The 11,950-nt window shown below is 33.6% G+C and overlaps 1 long non-coding RNA gene across 1 annotated transcript; it reads right to left on the bottom strand.

Moving 5' to 3' along the window:
- Positions 1-9,443: 9,443 nt before the first annotated feature.
- Positions 9,444-11,233, bottom strand: LOC143249566 (uncharacterized). The gene is made up of 2 exons (XR_013027841.1): positions 10,803-11,233; positions 9,444-10,250 (listed from the first exon to the last, which is right to left on the bottom strand). It is a non-coding gene; the product is annotated as an uncharacterized LOC143249566 (long non-coding RNA).
- Between the last annotated feature and the right edge of the window lie 717 nt (positions 11,234-11,950).

Here is an 11,950-nt window from a genome sequence, read left to right as displayed (position 1 = left end):
AGGATGGGAAACACAACCACATACTTAGCGCCACCTGTCCATAACACTAACTAAATTTCATATTATTAAAATATAAATATATAAGGTATGTGGTCTAATCTTTAAAACGTGCCAATAGAACGAAACTTCTATAAATCTTTAACATTTCAAGCTGTTAATATTAATAAGCTACACCAATTAGGCCAGTTGTTATTAACAACAGCACACAATTTACTTTAATAAGATGTAATTAATCAGTTAAAGAAATATAAAAAATAAATATATCAGTATATTTAAGACATGATCAACCAAAATTTCAATCCTTATGTAATAACAAATAAAAATAACTCAAATAAAAAGTCAAAACAACGATAAAGCAACCATTTCAAAAACTTGCATTGAAAATCTTCAGGAAACAATCGCTTAAGGTTATAATTAGTTTGTTTTATAATTAAAAGTATCACTTTTTTCAAGTTAAATAGCTTCGAAAATACCACTATATTTTTATATAAAAAGATATTAACAAATACTGGTATTATTGTAATAATCTCGTGTTAAACTGATTTCAGCAAAAAGTATTAGAGCGGATATATAACTAGAGCACTGGCAGACTAACTTACAAAGTAAGTCTGAAACTAACTATTAACTGAGGTTAAATAAATAAATAAACAGAGTGGAAGTTATAAGTAGTATAAAATTAAAACTTTTAAATTACGTAAAAAAACACACTGTACGTACTTGCATTATGACATTAGATAGTGGGCATGATATTCAGCTTGTGATATTCTTTCTTTGTGATGTCTTTCCATCCATTAGTTCAATTGAGATCCTGCGCAGATTGTTCATATCTAGTGCTTATTACTTACTGGGTCTGGCTATTCTCATCAACATAAGGGTGATCATAGATTACTATATGCTCTACCAATGAAGAACACTGTTGTCAGAGATCTTTTTGTATTACAACACTATCTACTTGCAAAACATATATTATTTATAGAACAAAATCAACTTAACAGTTTTCTTGGTTATATGTTATACGAAAACTGTATAAACTAAGAATAAATACAAATTTTTAAACAAAATTAATAAGTAGAAAAGCGTTTGGTGTGAACCTGCATACCACGTATTTACTTTTCCATTTTCTTAACTTGTCCTCCAAAATTTAACTTTACAATCAATTAGCTTTACACTCATTAAATATTAAAGATGTACATTAATGTTTTCTCGCCTTTGTACAGTAACATACAACATGGATGACACAACTACAAGTTACAATATGATACAACACATAATAAAATAGCAAACTAACAAAAAGAAAACCCTTTACAATTCACTAATATATATAACATTAACCCTTAAACGACGGCCATCATCAATTAACGCTACTACCTACAACATTCCCGCTGTTTATGGGTTAAAATATACTTAATTTGTAAATGCATAGAATAAAATCCCCTTTATAAGGATTGATACATGCTATAAAAATGAAACACTGTTAAATAAGCTTCCTGATCATAGCTATAGCTCAACCAGGGTCTAATGATTTATACCGTCCTACACTTGTAACTAACCATAAACTTACCACAGGTTATGTGCATTCACAATACATACCTCTATTTGTGCTAGTGGGACTATCTTTTGCTCCACAATAAGGAATATTATGCTCAACCTTTCAGTTGTTCTTCCTTGAGCTTAAAAAGGGTTAATCATGGCATCCATCCACTAACAGAATTTTCCACTCTAGACCTTGATGTTACTATTATAGGAATTGTTTCTATTTCCACAAGATGTCTAGAATTATGATATTTCATGAAAAGGTATCTCAATGTGATAATACAATCTATTCACATTTCAACATTGTCGGCATAGGTGATAAACTATGAAAAGTCATATTTTGCGTTCCATTGTCATCTAATATGCTATTATCCCTTTCCGATTTTTAAAGTTCCTCAACCACTTGAATGAAGTATGTTTTACTTGAATGTGAACTTCTTATCATACAAGTAGCGATAATAATAGTTTACCAAAAAATTCAACTGCATGTATTTTTTCTTTGGCATTTTTTTCTGCATTTACAGGCCATAAACATGTTACTACTGTACAAGATTACATATTCTGCTTTGTACTTCAACTATGATAACACCACGTCAGCTCCATTATTGTTGGAATTAGTGTCAATGTCTTCTAGACATTAATTTGTTTATAAGGGAAAGACATCAACTCATGTTACCAGTCTACCATTTTAAAATAAATAATTACTACTGACGTAAAAAAGCAATTTCTAAACACAATATGGCTTCATTCTTCAAAATACACTGTACTTCAGCACTAGTTATGTCCTCAGAGAAAGCAAGCAAAGCAGTTATTTTATTTTATGTGTTGCCTTTGTCTATTCTTTGGTGAGTCGCTGTTGTTCGACCTAGTTGACTTTCTGGTCTTCTAAATATATCGTTATACTTAGCCAACAAGTCATTAACTTGCTATCACTGCGTTGGGTTTACATTATTTTATCAATTCTAAAACAATGAGCTCAGACCTATTGGAAGACATACACAAGCTTTTGACCAAGTTGTGACAGTTATCACTAGTTTTACTGCTAGTCGTGGTTACATCCTATTTGCTTACAGCACCTCCTACCACAGCGGTTAATTAAAGACGAGGGCTCGTCCCCTCATAGGTGATTTAGAGAAATATGTAATTTCTATTTTCTAGCGACTGTTTATTTCTGTATTACCAATACGGTATGCTCCGGCACGATGATGTAGATCTAGGTGCTGAACTTAGGCGTAATGAGTAGATTCTCTGTACTTATATTCCTGACAGCAACACTATCACTATATGGTACCAAACATTATCCACTGCGTAGTACAATAATATGTAAGGTCTCAGTTTGTGCATTAAAAACACTCGAGATTTATTTAGTACATTATACCATAGATAACTCAAGAAGGCTGTTGGCGTTTGGTTTCACTGAGAGAAGAAAGGATGGTAAATATTGTACTGAATATACACAAAGGTTTGTATAATAACATATTACACAGGCCAGGCATACGAGGGCTGTTCAAAAAATACGCGGACTGAATTGCACGGCTACAGTTGGTTCCAGGGGAATCCGCTTGGTGTCGCTAGGTTTGCACAGATCAGCTGATTACGACGCCATTTCCCGATTGCAGATATCTTCATTTGTGTATTAGCTACGCAGTTTTAAGTGAAGTGCGATTTTTTCGTTTGGCGGATTTCAGAATGAATGACCTGAAGGAGCAACGACTTGCTGTGAAATTTTGTGTTAAACTTGGAAAATCTGCAACTGAAAATTTTGCTATGCTTAAAACGGCTTACGGTGATGTTGCTATGAAGCGTACGGCATGTTTCAAGTGGCATGAACGTTTTAAGGATGGTCGACAGTCCATTGAAGATGATGAGCGTCCTGAACGTCCTTCCACGACAACTGACGACCCACACGTCGACAAAAGCAACACCCTGGTGCGGGCAAATCGACGTCTGACTGTCAGGAAGCTTGCTGAAGAGTGTGGGATATCAGTTGGATCTTGTTACGAGATTTTAACCGAAAAATTGAAGATGCACCGCGTTGCTGCGAAATTCAGCCCTCAGAACTCGTGAGTTTTTGGCCAAACACTCGATCACTGTTCTTCCCCACCCACCCTACTCAGCTGACCTTGCTCCTTGCGATTTTTTTCTTGTACCCCAAACTCAAAAGACCCTTGAAAGGAAGAAGATTTGAGACGATTCCTGAGATTAAAGCAAATGCTACGAAGGAGCTGGAGGACATTACAAAAGAAGCGTACCAGGACTGTTTCAACAAGTGGAAACACCATTGGGATAAGTGTGTGCGTTGGGGAGGAGAGTACTTTGAAGGGGTCCCAGACCTGTAACTTCTAAATAAAGTACATTTTGTTTTATGACGTTAGTCCGCGTATTTTTTGAACAGACCTCGTATAATAATTTCAGAGTTGATGAGTGTGTTTAATTATATGATTTGGTTTAAATTTCGCGCAAAGCTACATGAGGGCTATCTACGCCAATCGTTCATAATTTAGTAGTGAAAAACTAGAAGAAAGGATATTCATTATCACTAACCGCCAATTCTTGGACTACTTTTTTATAATAAATAGTGGGATTGACCGTCACAATATAATATCCCCAAGGCTGAAAGGGCGAGCATGTGTGGCATGACGAGGATTCCAATCCGCGTCTCTCAGATTGTGACTCGAGTACTCTAGCTACCTGGCCATGCAGGACCAACAAAAATATGGAAACCAAATATAAATATGCTTTTATTGTTAATGTGAAGAGTGATATTTAGATCTACAATGTAATCTTAAAAAGTGAATGCAGTCAAGATGATCTATATATTTCTTTGATATTGTTATTTTACCACAGATTCAGCGTGATTAGTGGCTGAGTGCTGGGAGCCAAGATCTTTGTAAAAACATGATTATGTAGGTAGTACTTATCAGTTTTAATTGAGTAAAAATAGAGATTTGTAGCTAAATGTACTCACTTCGTGATGACGAGAAACCCACTTAAGTATTCTCAAGAGGGCTGGTATAAGTATTAAATCTTTAATTAAAATAACGTACAGAACAACGTTTAGACTATCTTCGGTCATCTTCAAGTTTGTTTGTTTGTTTTTTGAATTTCGCGCAAAGCAGCTCGAGGGCTATCTGCGCTAGTCGTCCCTAATTTAGCAGTGTAAGACTAGAGGGAAGGCAGCTAGTAATCACCACCTACCGTCAACTCTTGGGCTACTCTTTTACCAACGAATAGTGGGATTGACTGCACATAATAACGCCCCCACGGCTAAAAGGGCGAGCATGTTTGGCGCGACGGGGATGCGAACGCGCGACCCTCGGATTACGAGTCGCACGCCTTAACCCTGGCCATGTTGGGCCTCTTCAGGTTAAGTTTGCAATTGACCGTTGCCAGGCACGTGTCTTAGAAACGAAAGAGTGAACGTATACGGCATTGTAGGGGCGTTGCAGACATTAGGTTATTAATTATCCGTGATGACAAGGAAATCCACTTGTAGAGAAAAATATATATGTAAAAACGGCTAGTATGCGTAAAGAAATTTTTTTATATAGAGGAGCGAACAACGTTTTGATCTTCGGTCATCGTCAGGTTCACAAAGAAAGAAAGATGTAACTGACCGATAGCTGACCACATGTTTGAAGGTGGTTGTGTAATTGAGTGTAGGAATGTAGAGGGCGTGCTTAGATGTTTGATTATATTTATTAATATAGGTATAAAGATGTTCCTTTGTATTGGTTTATTTTGAGCTTGAGTTGTTGTATAAGAAAGGCTTTTTCATTTTGCGTTTGTTTATGTTTGTTTCTCTATTTAGCATTGTGTATTTTACGGTTATGTTGTGTTTATTTGATTTCGAAAACGTGTGAAGGTGACTTTTTGTGTTCCGTGAATCTGGTTTCCATTTTTCTACTTGTTTCTTCAATATAGAAGTTGTGGCAGTTATCACATTGTAGATTATAAATAATATTGGTGTTGTGTTTGTCAGTGTAGTTTTTACATAGTATAGACCTTAGTTTTGTACCTGGTTTTTGAATAAATTTGGTATTAACTGGAATGTCATAGTTTGTTACTAGTTTTTGCCAGATGTTGGTTATTTTTCTGCTGATGTCAGGAATATATGGTATGCAACAGTATATGGTTTCGTGTTTTTTAATTCGTGAGATATATTTACTTTTGTTAGTTGATTTTGCTTTTTGTCTAGGTGTGTACGTATAATGTTTTCTACGGTTTGTGGAGAAAACTTATTGATGTTGATGAAGTATTGTTTTATGTTGTCTAATTCATCGTTAATTTTATCTGGTGAACATAGTTTTATGGCTGTGTTTATTTGGTTTCTTAGCATGTTGAGTGTTTGTTTTGTTTCATGTGTTTTGTGAACCTGACGATGACCCAAGAAGGTCAAAACGTTGTTCGCTCCGCTACATAAAATTTTCTTAACCCATACCAGCCGTTTTCACATATATATATATAGGTTATTAATTAGTACAGGTATAAAGAAGTGTTCGTTTATAGTGGTTTAATTTTGGTTTGAGTTCTTGTATACGCAGGGCTTCTTTGATTTTGCGTTTGTTTGTATTTGTTTCACTATTTAGTATCTGGGTGTGTATCTGATTTGCAATGTTCAAAAACGTGAGAAGATGCTTTTTTATGTTTTTTGAATCTGACTTCCATTGTTCTGCTAGATTCTCCAATATAGAAGTCGTGGCAGCTATTACTTGTACTTTATAAATAACGTACGCACTATTTGCAGCCTAGTTTGTTTACTTTTTTAGAGTTCCTCGTTGTAGACTAAAAATATAATATTTGCATTTTGATTCAACTTATTTATGTACTTTATGACGATTCCTTATCCAGTTTTTTAAATTAATATATTTTTAAATTACCATGTATTATTTGAAAATTGTTTTAGGGACAGTAGTACCTTACCTGAAGTTGAGATACTGCTGGGTTTTGAAAAATGCATTTCCATCACTGGTAAGGCAAAAAGTGGATCTGGTTTGTTTTGAATTTCACGCAAGCAGAGTTACACGAAGGCTCTCTGCGCTAGCCGTCCCTAACTGAGCAATGGAAGACTAGAGGAAAGGCAGCTAGTCATCACCACTCACCGCCAACTCAGATGCTACTCTTTTACTAACTAATAATGGGATTGATCGTCATATTATAATGCCCCTACGGCTGAAAGTGCGAGAATGTTTCGTGAAATGGGGATTTGAACACGCAGCCTTCTGAGTGTGAGTCGAATGCCCTAACCACCTGATCATTTTGGTCGCAAAAAGTTGGATCATTTTTTAACTTTTACCTGCTAAGGCCTGAATGTCGTGCAAGTTCGGAGTTTAAACCAGACAGCGTAAGTAAAATTATTGCGAAAGGCAGATTGTTGTTTCTTTTACAATAGTTCCTATATTATTATATTATATATTGTATTTTACAATAGTTTGTATATTGTATTTTTATGTGATATTTGGGGTTCAACATACCCTGTTCTTCAAAAAGTAATGAATAAAGAGAAGTGAGGTTTGACAAAAATATAATAAAATAATGAGTAGTAATACATATTTGGCCTGGCATGGCCAAGCGCGTAAGGCGTGCGAGTCGTAATCCGAGGGTCACGGGTTCGCGCCCGCGTCGCGCTTAACATGCTCGCCCTCCCAACCGTGGGGGCGTTATAATGTTACGGTCAATCCCACTATTCGTTGGTAAAAGAGTACCCAAGAGTTGGCGGTGAGTGGTGATGACTAGCTGCCTTCCCTCTAGTCTTACACTACTAAATCAGGAACGGCTCGGTGCAGCGGGCTAACAACCTACTCACTTAAATACCTGTTGAAGAATCCGCAAGCGATTGCGGTCCTATGTTCCTATATGGAATCTAATGGTGATAACTAACTAACTAATACAAATTTAAAATAATATAACATGATCTACGGTAGCGTTTTCCAAAGTGTGGTCCGGACGAGGTACTGGCCCATGAAAAAAAAAAAATGCCGAAAACGCAGAAAATTAAACAAATTAAGTTAAGATTAACCCTTTCACTACCAACATCCATTTTAAAACTTTCTCTAACCTGTTTTTTTATCAATATTGAATGAGGAACCATGCCTTTTTTCCTTTATCTATTCATGTTTCAGTAATTTTGTATATTTCTCCTCAGTAGCTTGGTTACTGACAACTTAATTAAATACTTTGTTATTTTTCGAGTTTCTTCAGCAGAAATATGTAAATTTTAAAATGAAGTAACTCATAGCCATAAAGGTCGTTAATGAACTAGAATTCAGTTTGGTATGACGACATGCACCAGTTTATTTATTGTGATAGCTTATATAACTCACGGTGGCCTGAAAAGTCAATGTTATATAATGTTAAAATCTGGGGTATGATTCACTACAATGAACAGAGTGCAAATAGCCCATTGTATTGCTTTAAATAAAAAAGAAAACAACAACATATCATCACTCTCTTTCTCAGATTTAGTTCTTCATTTCACATACTGGTTCTCTGTCACAATGTTTTGTACCATTTTCTTGATAATTGTTTGCGCAGTAGCATAGATAACTGTTTCTAGTTTATATAGTATCACGTATATAGTTCAGGTGACTGTCATATATTTCCCATCTTTCGTGTGTACTTTTCAGATTCCACATCAAATTTGCAATTTTACTGTTGAATTCTTTGAGCTGTTCTATCTTTGTGACACAACATTTTTCAGAAATGAAAGGTGCTTGATTTCCACGCTATCTTTTAAAATCTTGCTAGGTAACCTCTAAATGAACTTTTAAATTAGGCTAATATTCTTTTCAATAGTTGTTGAAGAAATATTTCAAATGAGAATTCTTGATGTTATCGATCTATGATATAAAGTTTTTTGCATGAAATGTGTTTTCATGCCTAGAATTTGATAGTTAAAAGGTCAAAGTTCACTTTTAGGTTAAAAAAAATAAAGCATCCAAAGTAAAAGTTATGATATTTCTAGAAGAACATTTTATGTCTTCTAATAAATAACTTAGAGATAGGTCTTTGTTACTTCAGTTTAAGTCCTCATAAGATATCGGAAAGTTCTTTGTGGAGGTAACTAGTTTAATTTCCAATAGAACTAGAATAGATGAGCCAATCTTAACTTGTAAGGATGGATATTAACATACTTTTATGTCATTGAACCATAAAAGCTTGTTCTGATTCACCAATGTAATCACAATCATATATGTACATTAATATACTTGAGTGCAAGAATATACAAGTCTCTCCATTCTGGTCCATTTTGCAACTTTCCCTTTTCCTGAAGCCTATTTGAAAAAAACTAAGCAACAGTTAAAGTGTGATAATTATACATATATAAAAAAGTTCCACTCCTTAAAAGATATTTCTACTACTTTTCCTGCTTTGATACACCTGACAATACTGCTTGTCTACCTGCATCCAATGTTCAGATAATCTGCCATAACCAAATAGTAGTCATGTCACTACATTGTTTTATATTTCTGGCAGATTCCTACTACTGACAGAGCAGTAAAAATACAATAAATCTGTCTGAAATCACATACAATGTAAATTGGTTAAAGGATGAATAATCAGGAATAATGTGGTTCTTGAATAATAATATATATATCTTTAATCCTCAGGTTACCAGCTTCATTTAATAATATTCATTATTGGTAAGGTCCATATACAGTACCATTTTGAATAATTCCATGTTTTTGACTGTTACAACATTCAGTATGGAAAACTGTCCAAAATATTGGGCAAAATCACTTATTTTCTGTGTAGAACACATAGGAGACCCTACCAGTAGTTAATAGGGTTAATTACAAAGTAATGTCACCTTATATTTTCAAACAGTCAAAAATAAAACAACAAATTACTAAAAGTGTACTTTTTATATCTGTATATCTAACAACCACAGTAAAAAAAACAACAAAGTATTCCTCACACCATCAGGTAATTTATTATAAAATTAAATAATCCTTGTAGAAAAAACAAATGTATTGGTTTAGTTTCCAAACATTACACTTATATTATCTGTAATAATCAGCTCACCATAATTATCCTGAAATGAAAAGATGCTTTTCTTTCACTTCTAGCTCATCCAAAATCTCTAAAATATGAGTACTTTAGTCACATAATATTTAGCTCTTCAACATATAATGAGATTGAATTGAAATGTTTTAGTTTCTTCTCATAACTCAACCTGTTCAAACAAGTGTTTTACATGTAATTTCTCTTTTCTACCCTTTCCACTAGATCTGTATATTTCCTACAAGAAGAATACTGGCTATTGAACATCACATGAGATTTAATAAATTATTTTCTTTCTCTTGAATTCAAAATTCCTATACATACGTTTCTGACACATTTAACTTTATCCATCGACAACCAATCACTCAGTCAAAGCTTATGAACTATTCTAAACAAGCATGATAAAATATTTCTTCCTATTAACAGGAAATCCATAATTAACTTTATGCATATTGAAATTATTGCTACAGACCTATTAATATTAAACTGAGTGTCTGAATTACTCACATATATAGAAATGTAGATATTCTTCAAATCTAAACCATATTTTTAATATCAGTTGTTTGCAGTAATTAAATCTGTGACAGATTGTTAGGAGTTTGAATAGAATGAATGACACCTAAAAGATGAGTATTAAGATCCACAGCAGTTTTAGGGAGTGTTTTGAAATAAATGATTCAATCATGGACATCATGGTGAACATCCAAAAACACCTGTAAAAATAAACAGCAGTAAAAATCTTATTCACAGAGAAAATTATAAAACTGGAATTTTATTATACTGCCTTAGGTGATGGATAAAGTAAATTTATGACTATTCACATCCTATTTACAAAAAAACAGCTACATGTATAGAACACCTACATGTGAAATTTGAAAGGTTCATGTAAATATAACTGAATATGTTGTTTTCTATGTCACTGAAGAATAAAAACATATTTTTTTGAGCTGTCACACTCCCTGTTTCTTTATCTTAGGGGCTATCTTGACTTTAGCCTTAAAATGTAATGCTAAAAGTACAAGTTAAATAATTGAAAAAGTCGAAAGTTTCACTAATAATCTAATTTGATCACAAGAGATCTTGACACTCACACACAGAATAGCTTTATTACATGTAGATTCCAATAGCCAAATGAAACTAAGTAAAATAAACTACAAACTGAATCAAATATAAATCCAATTCAAATGAACTATATACAAAATCAAGCAACATAGTAACATAAATAAAATAGGATACAAAATTAAATTGAATCATCATATACTCACTTTGGCCTGGTAGAATAACGGTAAGCAAGTGGACCTACATTGCTAAAAATCCTTGTTCAATTTCCCATAGCTGACAGAATAGATATCCCAATGTGGCTTTACTCAGAAACAAATAGTCAGTCAATTAGTTAAATAAGGTATTAAAGGATATAAACTCAATACTGATCATAAAGGATTACAAAGAATGTGGACTGAAAACAAAAGCAAAAAACGATATGTGTACATAACTAACACTGACTAAAATTAAACAGAATATATTGGAGTAGCAATGAAACCAAATTATAAAACTGCACACAAAATTAAATACGATTAAATACCCTACAAAGAAAAACAAGATACAGAGTGAATTATGTGGGCATAAAGAAGCTCAGAAACTTCAGTATTTAGAATTAACAATCATTGAAACAGAATAGGTATAAAATAACTTACACATTTATAAGGAGATAACAAAAAAAATTGAGTAAATATCATAGTAAAGTCCAGATCAAGACAGAAATTTAAATAAAACCTAAGAGTCCGTTAATAACATTAAATTAAAAAAATAGGTCGGGCACAAAATAAAAAAAAATATGCAGGAGTAGTGTGTATCACATAATAAGTGTTTCCTTCCCTTTCAATTCATAAAAGTGAAAAATTCAACATTCATTCTTGAAATGTTCATATATACATGCGAGCGAGTGTGTATGTCTGTTAAATAACAGCAGACTGGATTAGGAACTCGACTCAATTGCTGTAACTCTAATAATACATTGTCAGGTCTTTTGTTCTGGTATCACTGCCCTCCTCAATATGCTGAAAAATTGGGGATTTACTATATCATGTGGTTTCCATAGCGAGGTTAACAATTTAGAAGTGTAGCAATTCCTTGAGTAATGTGCGCCCTGAAGGAGACGACTGCTTTGTGTTTAAGATCTATAAGTTTTAGCCAGAACTTATTTCAGGTTTCCATCACTGAAACAGGTCTCTCTTTAGTCTCTAGAGAGAAGCACTGTACATGTGTCTGATGTGCTCAAACTTTTTATATTTTGTTTAATAAATAAACTTGTTTTTTATCATTACAGAATTTGTGTTCAATCTCTTTCTTCAATTCAGTCTGGTATGAAAATCAGTTTAACCCTTTAAAGCATTTTTCATTTTAATTATTGTGA

This window comes from Tachypleus tridentatus, chromosome 1 (genome assembly GCF_004210375.1).
Source record: "Tachypleus tridentatus isolate NWPU-2018 chromosome 1, ASM421037v1, whole genome shotgun sequence".
Taxonomy (NCBI): domain Eukaryota; kingdom Metazoa; phylum Arthropoda; class Merostomata; order Xiphosura; family Limulidae; genus Tachypleus; species Tachypleus tridentatus.
Note: the sequence above shows the minus strand (reverse complement) of the source record. Positions and strands in the feature narration are given on the sequence as shown.